Source organism: Danio rerio, chromosome 9 (genome assembly GCF_049306965.1).
Source record: "Danio rerio strain Tuebingen ecotype United States chromosome 9, GRCz12tu, whole genome shotgun sequence".
NCBI lineage: Eukaryota > Metazoa > Chordata > Actinopteri > Cypriniformes > Danionidae > Danio > Danio rerio.
The window spans coordinates 49,772,789-49,787,036 of record NC_133184.1 but is presented as its reverse complement, the minus strand read 5'-3'; the positions used below and the strand labels follow the sequence as shown (position 1 = coordinate 49,787,036).

General features: G+C 35.5%; 1 long non-coding RNA gene across 2 annotated transcripts; it reads right to left on the bottom strand.

Annotated features, from left to right (window-relative positions):
- Positions 1 to 2,966: 2,966 nt before the first annotated feature.
- Positions 2,967 to 4,644, bottom strand: LOC101883036 (uncharacterized). 2 transcript variants are annotated; one of them, XR_012385642.1, is made up of 6 exons: positions 4,492 to 4,644; positions 3,915 to 3,984; positions 3,747 to 3,763; positions 3,559 to 3,635; positions 3,352 to 3,401; positions 2,967 to 3,051 (listed from the first exon to the last, which is right to left on the bottom strand). It is a non-coding gene; the product is annotated as an uncharacterized lncRNA (long non-coding RNA). The 2 variants fall into 2 exon arrangements; XR_012385641.1 differs by lacking the exon at positions 3,915 to 3,984.
- Between the last annotated feature and the right edge of the window lie 9,604 nt (positions 4,645 to 14,248).

Here is a 14,248-nt window from a genome sequence, read left to right as displayed (position 1 = left end):
AAAGCATGGGCTGACATGTGATGTCCATTCATTGTAATGGATTCTGGGTCCAAAGGAGCTAATCCCTATTTTATCTGTGACGTATTTATAAGCAGGACACTTTTACCATAATGTTGTCTGCTAGACATTATTAGTTAAATGCATTGACCTCAGTAAAGATTTGTGCTTTTAGTTTCTCGGTTGTATAAAGAGGTTATTTAAAAGAAGTTTGACTTTTTTGAAGAAATTTTTTTAGGGATAAATGATTGACTAAGACCGTTTTGAGGAAAGAATTTGTGTTTTATAAGTGTGCAGCTCCATCTAGTGGATAGTTTAATATGTTAAAGCGTTCATTAATTTTCCTTTTGTCTTAGTTTCTTTATTAATCAGGGGTCTCCACCATGGAATGAACCGGCAACTTATCCAGCATATGTTTTAGACAGCGGATGGCCTTCCAGATTCAACCCAACAACGGGAAACACCCATACATTCTTACATTCACACACATACATTACGCCTAATTTAGCTTATTCAATTCACAGTTGTTTAAGTTTATTTTATTTACAGATTTATGTTTAAAGCTAGGAATAAATTATTTCCAAGATGTATACAAAGGTTTTTTGAAGAAAGACAAGGGGGATATAACCTGAGAGAAAAACTAAATTTTAGGAAGTTGAAAACAAGGACAACTTTGAAAAGTTTGTGTATGTGTGTCTGTGGTGTAAAACTATGGAACAGTCTAGATTAGACTCTCAAAAAATATCAGGACCCTGCTGAAAAATCCAGCTTAAACCAGTCTAGGCTGGTTGGCTGGGTTTAGCTGGTTGACCAGGCTGGTTTTAGAGGGGTTTTGGCCATTTCCAGCCTGGTCTTAGCTGGTCAGGCTGGGAGATGACCTAAAACCAGCTTGACCAGCCTAGCCAAGCTGGGAGTCCAGCCAAAACCAGCTATATCCAGCTTAAACCAGGCTGGTCAAGCTGGTTTTAGTTGGATTTGGCTGGTCATTTTCCAGCCTGACCAGCTAAGACCAGGCTGGAAATGGCTGCAAACCAGCCTGGAAATGGCCAAAACTTCTCTAAAACCAGGCTGGTCAACCAGCTAAAACCAGCCTAGGCTGGTTTAAGCTGGATTTTTCAGCAGGGCTGCAAAGACAATAAAGAAGAAAAAAGAAAAGACACTGAAAGAAAGGGATAAATAAGCAAATCTATGCAGGCTCACTTGGTATTTCTGTGTGGAGTTTACATCTTCTCCCCATGCTCGCCTAGGTTTTCACCACAAGTCCAAAACATGCGCTCTTGATCAACTGATATTGGCCATAGTGTATGTGTGCGAATGAGTGTGTGTGTGTGTGTGTTTTTTTTTCTCTCAGTGATGCCTTGCAGTTGCAAGGGCATGTGCTGCGTAAAACATATGCTGGATGAGTTGGCAGTTCATTCCGCTGTGGCCACCCCTGATTAATTAAGGGACTAAGCCGAAAAAGAAAATTGACAAATCTATTCATAAATCCCTGCATAAATAAAACAATAAATAAATATGCAAATAAATAAATGAGTACATCCACAAATCCCTGCTTAAATAAATACACAACTAAGGAATAGTGCAGGCTGATAAATAATGAAATTTTGTTTATTATTTCTTTTCAATATTTTCCTATTTCTCCAACATTGGTGCAATGTACTTGATCATTTATCAGGCCGCACTATTGAAAGCCGGCATATAACCAAAAGCAAGATCATCTCGTTATAAATATTCCGTTAACAATATTTATCGAAATTTTTATATGTTTACATGGTGTTTATTGAGATTGTTTGATCTGTATAGGCTGATCTTTGAAGTTTTATAAAGTTTCTTTTTTTTTTTTTTTCTGCTTGTAGCAAGGATGAACACAAAAATCTTTTTAACAGAATATATGAATAATAGCAGAATGATAGGCTGTTCCTAGCCTATCAAGAGCCTATCAATAGCCATAAATACGTAAGGCATACTCATTTTGTGTGTGTGTGTGTGTGTGTGTGTGTGTGTGTGTGTGTGCGTCTTTTATCACTGAAGCCGTTTTCTTCAAAAACGAAGTTTGCTTTGTCTGTGTGGCAATATTTCGGCTTTTAATCTGAGGCCTGATCTCTCGCTGTCACCCGCAGACAGACGCCACACAAGTCAAGTCGCAAAACTAAGGCTGGTATACCTGAAAGGAAGAATAGCTGAAGCCGAAATCTGGCTAAATACAGCGCTAAAATTAAAATGCATTCATGTTTTTGAGCCAAAATTCTATTTGTAAATATCTGTAAACGCAATCAGAGCCAATATGGAGAAAATGTACCGCCTAATAATTAGCTACCCAACAAACACATATACGTTGTAGCGATGTCTGCACAACGTTGTATTTTTTTAAAGGCAACGTTGTCTCTTACGTGCTCGCTACATTGTCACAACGTAGAAATGTAAGACGTGAGAAGGCTGTAGCAACGTTGTCGTGCGACATTCAGCAACCGCGAGGCGGCGTTCTTACTACTTGTATTATTTTTTTTTTTGTGGCAGTTTATCAATACTGCCTAGAATACAGGATAAGCAGCAATTCTTTTCCAGTATTGCTAAATATGAAACATTATTCATTTATTTTTCCTATTTAATTTAACAATTGCATGTGTAAACTTTAAAGTGTAAAAATGCCACACAAATGAATATAATCAAACTTTTTATTATATATTTCACAACATTTAATACATACAGTACACATACAGTATCTAATTATAAGCAAACAGTATAAAATAAAGTTTAGATTATATATATATATATATATATATATATATATATATATATATATATATATATATATATATATATATATATATATATATAATTAAACTAAAGGGTAAACAAACAAGAAAAGTAAACAAGAAATCATTAAAATGTAAATAAATATATAAATAAATATATAAATTAAAATTCAAACACTGGGCAGTGAAGCTCTGGACTGGAGAATACAGCAGACCGGGAGCGCAGCTGAAGACCAGTCGTAGTTGTTGGTATGGAGAAAGCAGTCAGAGGAAGAAACAAATTCAACAGATAATCCAGCTTCAGAGATCCACAGCAGACACAAGTCAAAATAGGCAGTGAACAAGAGAGGACAGATCAGAGCTTGACACAACAGCACTACACAGGAAATGACTATGACTAGCAAGTTATTGAAGTTTCAGACATTTATTGTAATTTCATTACATATAAAATCTCCAGAGTAATTATGTAGCCTATACTTTATTTTATTGTTTTCATAATATATCATATACCAAAATTACATACAATTAAATAAATTTAGAGATACAGGGAAAACAGGTTTGAGTTAACAGAAGTCAGAGTTAGTCTCCCAATACTTACTTAAATTATGAGAAGAGAAAGAACAGGCCCTGTAGTTGTGGCGTTGCTCGCTGTAAATGGAATGTTAAACTTAGTGTCATTTCAATAACAGCTGTACAAAATAATAAAGTATTTTTTCATAAGCATGATCTATTTTCCACATTATGGACATGCTGTTTTAGGTAACATAACTACATTTAATAGTAAATAGAATAGTATACTTCTTACCTCATCCAATTCTTCTTTCCATAGATCAGGAATTACAGCAACACTGATCTGAGGTGAATTCAACAGCTGAAAACATTCTGAAAGACAAGTTACACGAGTAATTTGAAAACAACAGTGAGTGGTTAAACAATAGAGTTTTATGCAACTTACACATAATTAAAATCCAGAAATTATCAATAGAAGATTACCTCCATGTAAAAATAGCCTGTTGAGTAAAGAAAAGAGTGGGTTTTAAATAAAACATCAAAAGACCAACCAAAATAGAAATTTAGACTAGCTTACCTTTTAATTACTATCTATATTAATTAGGCATATGAACATTAATTTATATACTTTAACTTATAGGGATAGCTCACCCAAAACTGACAATTCTGCCATTTTAGCCTCATCCTTTATTTGTTGCAAACTTATTTAGCTTTTTTTCTGCTAAACAATAAAGAAGATATGTTAAATAAAGCTGGAAAACTGTAACTATTTAATTCCATAGTGTTTTCCTACTATGAAAGCAAATGCTTACAGTCTTTAGTGTTCAACAGAATAAAGAAACTTAAAGGTTTGGAATCACTTATTATTTACAGGGCAAATAATTCGTGAGTACATATCATTTTTGAGTGAACTGTCCCTTTAACGGGACGCAATCTGCACAGAGGTGTTTTGTTTTTAAAAGTTATTTTGTGTGTTTTGTAAAAAGTGGGTCGGCTCATGTGATGAAGTGTCATACTAACTGATCACGATGGATATGGAAAAAACTGAACTTCAAAAACATAATTGTCCATTTGACTAAAGACAAGGCGTAGGTAAATAATCAGGAAATGTTTTATCGAGAGATTTAACATGTGATGTTGGAAAAGATTGTTGTCGAAATCGTAGGTTTGTTTGAATATTCACGATTTACGTATCTTATTTAGCAAGAAGAAATAAAGCAATACTCACGTCTCCTCGGTCGTTGATGAATGAGACGACGGCTTGTTGAAATTTAAACTGATTCAGCTGTGACCAGTACATGTTGTACAGTGGTCGTCCACGCCACCTAAGCACAACCTAAAGCATGCGACCCTCATGATGTTTAAATGGCAACCTTATGACATCGTTGTGACAACCTTTAGCAACAACGTAGAATCCTCAACCTTTTTGCAATGTTGGTACAACGTTGTAGGAAGGTCGCTACGTTGAGGCAACGTTGTGTGTTTGTTGGGTATAATCATTCTAATAAAATGAAAACCAAAAAAAAATAAAAAAAATAAATCATTGCATTTTTCGTTTGATAGAAAATATACAGAAACCAAAAAAACAAAACAAAGGATGGCTTAGTTTGTATTAATTTGTTTTAATATTAATAAAAAATATGCTTACTCCATTAATATAGCTACGCCGACAACAGACAAGCCATTCAAAAATTTTTATTTCACTGTGTACAAGGTTATTGTTTATATTTTTCAATAAAAACTAAACGTAGCATGTCTCCCTATCATTTAAAACATGCAATTCATAACACACTAGAGCTGTAGGCCTATAAGCAGTGTGTAAACTTTCAGGGCGGTGTTGGTTAAAGCGCACCACGGTATTAAACTCCAATACCTCCGAGGGAGAATATGTTACCCAGTTTTAAGAATAAAAGGCATTTTAAAATAAGAACAAGTAACAAATAAAAACTGGTCCCGTGGACTTTAGCATCTGTTCTCTCGCCAGTGTGTGCGACGAGTGTGTAGCGCTCTTTTAGCGCATCTCAACTCCCGGTTTGTGAGAGAGAGAGCGCGCGCGTAAAGAGCTCAAAGCCGGCATATAACCAAAAGCAAGATCATGTCGTTATAAATATTCCGTTAACAATATTTATCGAAATATTTATATGTTTACATGGTGTTTATTGAGATTGTGTGATCTGTATAGGCTGATCTTTACAGAAGCCAGCCTGAGCAGCCGATCAGCGCGGTTCAAACTCGTCGCGGTTGTTTAACATGGCAGATTTTTCCGTCCTTCATACGTGTAGAGAGATCGAGTTTATCGACATGATAAGGGAATTTGTCTTGACAATCCACACAGACGTGACTTAATAAAGCGTGAATTCATGTAGGATTTTACTTGTTGCTAGTCTGAATGTAAATCCCCTCGTCAGGCAGTGCTGGAATAGCGAAGTGGATCAAAGCGCGTTTGATCCAACGGTATTAAAAAAAACAAAAATACACAACTTAAGATAAATGCTTGTATTTGTTGTAATTGCACCATGCAGCTTTGCAATGCATTCCCACAACTTCATGCATTGGGTTAAATTAGGCTGTCCAATCTGTGTTCAGTCCCTCACTACCATGATTGAAACCCTGACAGGCAGTCAGGTATAGCCTAATACAGAGAGTAAACCAAAGCGCAGTGGTGCGATTAATGGATCTAATGGTATTTATATAAGAAATCGCGATACCCCGATTTGATACAAAACAAATTCGTCTTTAAATATTAATTCGAATTAATCGGAAAAAAAAACGCCTAGCCCTGGTATGGTGGATTTTGCACATTTCAGTTCGTTGCATTTTATTGTTTCCTTTGTGTGATCTTCGATCTGTTTGGTCTCTTTCTGAATGTGTTGTTTTATTCCACTAGGTGACATTACATTATTTATTTTATCTCGTTTTGAACAAAATAAAAAGCTTCTGTGTCTCATAAAAAATCATGTCATTGCATTAACATCAATATTTTGGTATTGATATTAATATTGATATTTCAGCCTCTCCTAGAGCACCAAATAATGTTGTGATCATTTCTTTGCTTTGACTTGAGTATTGAAATGAGCAAGCATACTGATATTAATATTGAGATTTTGGTCCCTTCACTCTTTAGGTGTGTGTAAATAACACACACACACACACACACACACACACACACACACACACATATATATATCCCTGCTTAAATAAATACACAACTAAGGAATAGTGCAGGCTGATAAATAATGAAATAATTAAAGTCACTACATGTATAAGTATACAGATACCCCAACACTTAATTCAAAGCACAAAAAAAACGGAATATCAAGCAAGACCAAAAGTGACGGATCTACTAAACCGTAAGAGGGCGGATTAATCGTTTGCATGCCTGGTTCTCTCTTCATGGCCCTCGGGGCGTGGTCAAAGCATAGCGGCCGGATCGTGTGTCAATCAAACGGCCAACTTGGGCGAGTTGTAAGTGTCCATGGGCCTTTACGCGTCCCCCAGGCCCGCCTCGCACTCCCACGTCCTAGTACACAGTATTGTTTGCGTTCTCGACATGATTTCCACACAGAAGGCGGAAAAGACAGGTCTGATACAGCAATCCCCTTGATTGGTCGTTCGTTGCCGCAATGCATTCTGGGCAGCGCACTTCGCCCTTTAAAACGGCTACAAATGGAATAAAACTAAGATTTAAACAAGCCAAAATGACAGCACGTTTCTCGAGGAGATGGGTGGCGTCTACCTTTGCAGTCTAGGCGATGGTTGAAAATGTGGCCTACCGTCGATGAGAAACAGCGCTCCTACCGTATGTATAAAAGGCAGTCTGAGAAGCTGCTCGGTTACGGACCCTGGGTGCCAGGACGGCTGTTCAAATTGAGCTCTTCCAAAGTGACCCAAAACAAGCGATATCAATTGGCAACAAGATTCGGCCTCAAGTTTCGGATCCAAATGCAGCCGACGGGGCCCGGGGCCACTTTTTATTTGTTTTGACACTTGTACCTTTTGTCGTCATTGACTACAAGCTATGGTGGACCACACCTCCCAGCTGAAAAATCCATAAATCCCTGCATAAATAAAACAATAAATAAATAAATGAGTACATACATCCACAAATCCCTGCTTAAATAAATACACAACTAAGGAATAGTGCAGGCTGATAAATAATGAAATTTTGTTTATTATTTCTTTTCAATATTTTCCTATTTCTCCAACATTGGTGCAATGTACTTGATCATTTATCAGGCCGCACTATTGATTGTTTCTATATTTATTTATGCAGGAATTGAGGGATTCCTCGATCGTTTCCTCATGTGACATGTGTGTTAAGAACGTTGTTGTTAGTAGTTAACGACAGAATTATTTTCACTTTTGACTCAACTAATCCCTTATGAAAACTGAGGGGCCACGAATTATTTTTCCTTTTGCCCTCAAATATGACACGTGTAATGACAATGATGACAAAATTCATGTCGAAATAAACATGAAAAAACACATCAATTGCTTGCTAGGTTGCGATCGAAAATCCAGCATGTAATGCACATTTAAAATAAGGAATATTACACACAAATAATTTTAATACAAATCGTTTCATTGCAAAAACTCAAATGAAATGCATGCGTACGACACGAATGCACATTGAAAGAACCGGGGAAAAAAACACTTTCACAATAACGATAATAAACCTTAATATTATATAAATTCTATTAATTATATAAACAAATTTAAGAGCTTTCCTTTAAACCACTTCAGCACTGCTGCATGTTTTGCTCTTTGTTGCTGTTGTTGTTCTAACATAATTTTGCCTCGTTGAACTCAGGAGAGTGCCCCGGTCACATACATCGGAGTAGATTGATGAATATGGTCTTCTTTTACAGAAAACCCTCCCAATTTTAAGAGGCATATGTCATATGGCTGGGCGATTTGGCAAATAAAAATCTAGATTTTTTTTATAAAGTTTGACCGATTCAAGATTTCGATTTTTTTTTCCAACATGACTGAAGTAACATTATCATTATAAGTACATTGAAAAACTATCTGGTTAAGGACCATTGTATTTTAATGGCCATGCCATATATAAATTGTTTCAATTAGGTTTATTTATTTATTTATTTTTTGCTTGTAGCAAGGATGAACACAAAAATCTTTGAACAGAATATTTGAATAATAGCAGAATGATAGGCTGTTCCTAGCCTATCAAGAGCCTATCAATAGCCATAAATAGGTAAGGCATACTCATTTTGTATGTGTGTGTGTGTGTGTGTGTGCGTCTTTTATCACTGAAGCCGCTCTCTTCAAAAAACGAAGTTGCTTTGTCTGTGTGGCAATATTTCGGCTTTTAATCGAATGAAAAGTTAATTTAGATGAGCCAATATTTAAAAATGCTGTGAAGTAACTGTGACGTGCGGCCACACATCGAATCTGAGGCCTGATCTCTCGCTGTCACCCGCAGTCAGACGCCACACAAGTCAAGTCGCAAAACTAAGGCTGGTATACCTGAAAGGAAGAATAGCTGAAGCCGAAATCTGGCAAAATACAGCGCTAAAATTAAAAGGCATTCATGTTTTTGAGGCAAAAGTCTATTTGTAAATATCTGTAAACGCAATCAGAGCCAATATGGAGAAAATGTACCGCCTAATAATTAGCTATATTCATTCTAATAAAATGAAAACCAAAAAAATAAATAAATAAATAAATCATTGCATTTTTCGTTTGATAGAAAATATACAGAAAAAAACAAAGGATGGCTTAGTTTGTATTAATTAGTTTTAATATTAATAAAAAAATATGCTTACTCCATTAATATAGGTACGCCGACAACAGACAAGCCATTCAAAAATTATTGTTTCACTGTGTACAAGGTTATTGTTTATATTTTTCAATAAAAACTAAACGTAGCATGTCTCCCTATCATTTAAAACATGCAATTCATAACACACTAGAGCTGTAGGCCTATAAGCAGTGTGTAAACTTTCAGGGCGGTGTTGGTTAAAGCGCACCACGGTATTAAACTCCAATACATCCGAGGGAGAATATGTTACCCAGTTTTAAGAATAAAATGCATTTTAAAATAAGAACAAGTAACAAATAAAAACTGGTCCCGTGGACTTTAGCATTTGTTATCTTGCCAGTGTTTACATGGTGTTTATTGAGATTGTGTGATCTGTATAGGCTGATCTTTACAGAAGCCAGCCTGAGCAGCCGATCAGCGCGGTTCAAACTCGTCGCGGTTGTTTAACATGGCAGATTTTTCCGTCCTTCATACGTGTAGAGAGATCGAGTTTATCGACATGATAAGGGAATTTGTCTTGACAATCCACACAGACGTGACTTAATAAAGCGTGAATTCATGAAGGATTTTACTTGTTGCTAGTCTGAATGTAAATCCCCTCGTCAGGCAGTGCTGGAATAGCGAAGTGGATCAAAGCGCGTTTGATCCAACGGTATTAAAAAGACAAAAATACACAACTTAAGGTAAATGCTTGTATTTGTTGTAATTGCACCATGCAGCTTTGCAATGCATTCCCACAACTTCATGCATTGGGTTAAATTAGGCTGTCCAATCTGTGTGTTTAGTCCCTCACTACCATGATCGAAACCCTGACAGGCAGTCATGTATAGCCTAATACAGAGAGTAAACCAAAGCGCAGTGGTGCAATTATAATGTATCTAATGGTAATTAAATAAGAAATCGCGATACCCCGATTTGATACAAAACAAATTCGTCTTTAAATGTTAATTCGAATTAATCGAGAAAAAAACGCCTAGCCCTGGTATGTTGGATTTTGCACATTTCAGTTCATTGCATTTTAATGTTTCCTTTGTGTGATCTTCGATCTGTTTGGTCTCTTTCTGAATGTGTTCATTATAAATATCATAATACAAATCACATTCAGTCAAATTAATGTAGTATTTTACAGAAATATTGTTTAAAGAATATATCATTGATAAAATGTTCACATTTGCACATTTTTAAGATTTCTTCATTTTAAACGGGCAGTTTATCATGTTTTGGTGTTTTTTCAACTTCAGCTGTCTAGCCTATATATTTTTTGACTATATAACAATTTATTTAAAATATATCTCATTTGTTTTCACCACTTTGATTGTTGATAAATATTTTCTTATAGTTACATTAAAAAGTTATTTTTTTTGAGTATTAAGAGAAGACTTAAATAACATTCATTTATTTTCTTTTTGGCTTAGTCCATTTAATAATCAGGAGTCACCACAGCAGAATGAACCGCCAACTTATCCAGAATATGTTTTACGCAGCGGATGCCTTTCCAGCTGCAACCCCTCACTGGGAAACACCCAAACACTCTCATTCTCTCTCTCACACACACACACATTTACGATATAGCTGTGAACTGTGGGGAAAACCAGAGCACCTGGAGGAAACTCACCCAAACACAGGGAGAACATGTAAACTCCACACAGAAATGCCAACGGGCCCAGCCAAGGCTCGAACCAGGGACCCTCTTGCTCCCTGCTGAAAAATCCAGCTTAAACCAGCTTAGGCTGGTTTTAGCTGGTTGACCAGCCTGGGTTTAGAGGGGTTTTGGCCATTTCCAGGCTGGTTTGCAGCCATTTCCAGCCTGGTCTTAGCTGGTCAGGCTGGAAAATGACCAGCCAAATCCAACTAAAACCAGCTTGTCCAGCCTGGTTTAAGCTGGATATAGCTGGTTTTGGCTGGACTCCCAGCGTGGCTAGGCTGGTCAAGCTGGTTTTAGCTGGTCATCTCCCAATCTGACCAGCTAAGACCAGGCTGGAAATGGCTGGAAACCTGCCTGGAAGTGGCCAAAACCCCTCTAAAACCAGCCTGGTCGACCAGCTAAAACCAGCCAACCAGCCTAGGCTGGTTTAAGCTGGATTTTGCAGCAGGGGATAATAATCAATTTAAAACGTTGTATAAATATATATTATTAAAGAAATATAATGATGAAGGTGATTGAAAAAGGATAAAATGAGAAAGGTATGATGACATTTTAATTAATAGCTATTTGCAGTACTATGTATATATGTGTTTATTTTTGGGTCTATGTTACAAAATAAAAAGGTACAAATGGAATCAAACATATTTTCATATATATCAACCATGGTTTAACCTAGTAATATACATTAGTGGGTGTTTTTGGTAATTAAATGTTTGGTTAATCAATTAAAATAGGATTAAAATATTTTAAATTATTTGTCCGACCTAATTATTTGGCCATACAGTTTTTTATATATGTACCAGTTCTATAATATATGTTCAGTTTTCTTTGCTAAAGGTATTTTACTACATAAAATAAAACAAACAGGGGGATAATCAGTTGTTTATATGTAATATGTTCTCTTATTTTATGCAAATATTTAATCATTTCTTTCCATGACAGCCTGGCCATGGATTTTGCCCTTAACCCTCTACTGCACGGTGTCACTAAATGGCAACTAATGTTAATTTCCCTGCCGCTGTTTCTTAAAGACCAACATCATTTTTATATTGTTGGAAAGAGAAGACCTTAGAGTAGCCAATGATGTGCTTTGGTTAAGGCACATGACATGCAGTGTTTTTCTGTAGCATGATTTGTAAGTAGTTGCGAAATGCAAATGTAAATGTCAATAAAAACAAAGGATCAAATTATGTCAGATCAACAAAAAAATCTGAAATATCCGGTAAGTTATGATGACATATTCACAACTCAAAAAAGTATTTATCAAATTAGCTTCTTGCAAATGGATCAAATGTATGCGTTACCAAATGGCAAGACTGTCCAATAGTGGAACGTGCAATATTGCAATGGGTTAGCTAGCTAGCATGGTCAGCTGTGAACTTTTAAGTTGTAACAATAACAACATGAATGCTAGTAATATAGTGTTGATTACTTGTATGTTAATGACATCTGCATTATGGATAAAATCTAGTTTTACTGATAATACTATTTTTGAATAGATATGAATACAGGAAACTGTTTTAGCGAGCACCACCATGTACTATGGTAAGTGAAACAAGAAAAGGACAGAACTGGCTCTTCCTGCAGAGGAAAATGAGGATGAGATGGGTTTTAGTGACCATGAGAATGATGCAGACTGGACATTTGATAGAGACAGTTCAGGTAAGTTATAGCTCAGATGCAGATAAGAAAGGTGTGGTAAAGTATATAGTACAATATATATAAACATTGTTAGCTTGTAGCTACATTATTCTGATGCATCTGGTTATATTAGACTTGTTATTTATTTATAATATTTACTGGAGGAAATGTTTATATTTAGAGTATGTTATATACATGATAATACAATATTAGGTTTGTTTTTAATAATATTCAGCATGGAATGAATGAAAGCTGTTGGAATATGAGTTGTTTGTAAGTATGTGTAAGGTGTTAAAGATTTTCACCTATAGAGGGCAACATTTTACCATATTTTAATTCAGATTCACTTAAAAAGAACCACTGACACTCTTAAAGTACAATATATTGCTTTCTTAGTTTCTAACAATTATTAAAGCTTAAATAATTTAATGTAATTATTTACTATTTGGTTTATATTTTTGTATTTTGTAATTTTAAGTGACAACAACTGTTTCACTCATTTTTATTGATATTTTATTGATTTTATTTTTATTGTAGCATTAAAATAGGTACTTGCATTATGATTGCACTTGCACTATTTTTATGCCTATGAAATCACTTTCATAAATGTAATATGATGCAGACATTTCAATGAGACATCTCTTGCTTTACTTGTACAGACTTGAGTACTTGTGTTTCACTCTTTAAGTTTTAACTGTAAACCTAATATCCTGAAAACTGATTACAGCACAAAAGCCTGAATGACAGTTTATACAATCCAATCGCCTCTGACTGTGTTCAGTTTTGTCCTGCGTTAATTAAAAGCAGGGAGGTCAGAAGCAACATTGTCTCAGTCTGAATAGCTCGTGCTGTTATATTGTGGCTTAAGCACATTCTTGGTGTCCTCTTGAAAAGCCAGCGGTATATTCATAGAGCGCGAGGCCTCCTTTGAACGGGCTGCCAAATGTCGGCTTTGAGTCAAATTCCTCACATCATTGCCGCCCCTTGCCTTTGCATTGGGATTAAAGGGATGATGGTTATTGCTGCGAAGCCCCTGGACTTTAAATGTCAGCTTTCTTAACACCAAGCGCAATTGTGTCTTAATGTTCACTCGTAACTTGAGCTCGACCTTTGACTGGCTGATTCTCTCAGTTATTGTCTAAAACGCATCTTTTTTTTTTGTTTTTTGCAATGTAGTGTCATTGGAATCATGCCTCAGCCAAAACTAAAAAATAAACACAAATTTAAATCCAATTTATAGGTAAAAGTCATGTTATTGTGGAGTACAAGGTCAGTTTATTTTGTTCCTTTTCACACTAATGATATTTACAGGAACTTATTAGTGAAGAATAAAGAAACAACAAAACACCCTAATAATATACGAAAAACAAATTGCACCTTAAGTAACGTACAAACAACAAAGATACCCTAAGTAATGTACAAACAACAAAATGTACCTTAAGTAATGTTGCAACAACAAAATATACCATAAGTAATGTACAAACAACAAATTTTACCCTAAGTATAAACAACAAAACGTACCTAAGAAACAACAAAACAGTTGAAGTCAGAATTATTAGCTCATGTTTATTTTTCCCCCAATTTCTGTTTAACGGAGAGAAGTTTTTTTTTCAACACATTTATAATCATAATAGTTTTAATAACTGATTTATTTTCTCTTTGCCATGATGACAGTGAATAATATTTTACTAGATATTTTCAAGACACTTCCATACAGCTTAAAGTGACATTTAAAGGCTACACTAGGGTAATTAGGTTAACTAGGCAGGATAGGGTAATTATGCAAGTTATTGTATAACGATGGTTTGTTTTGCAGACAAAAAAAATAGCTTAAAGGGGCTAAACATTTTGACCTTAAAATCGTTTATCAAAAAAAAAAAAATAGAAATTGATTCTAGCTGAAGTAAAACAAATAAG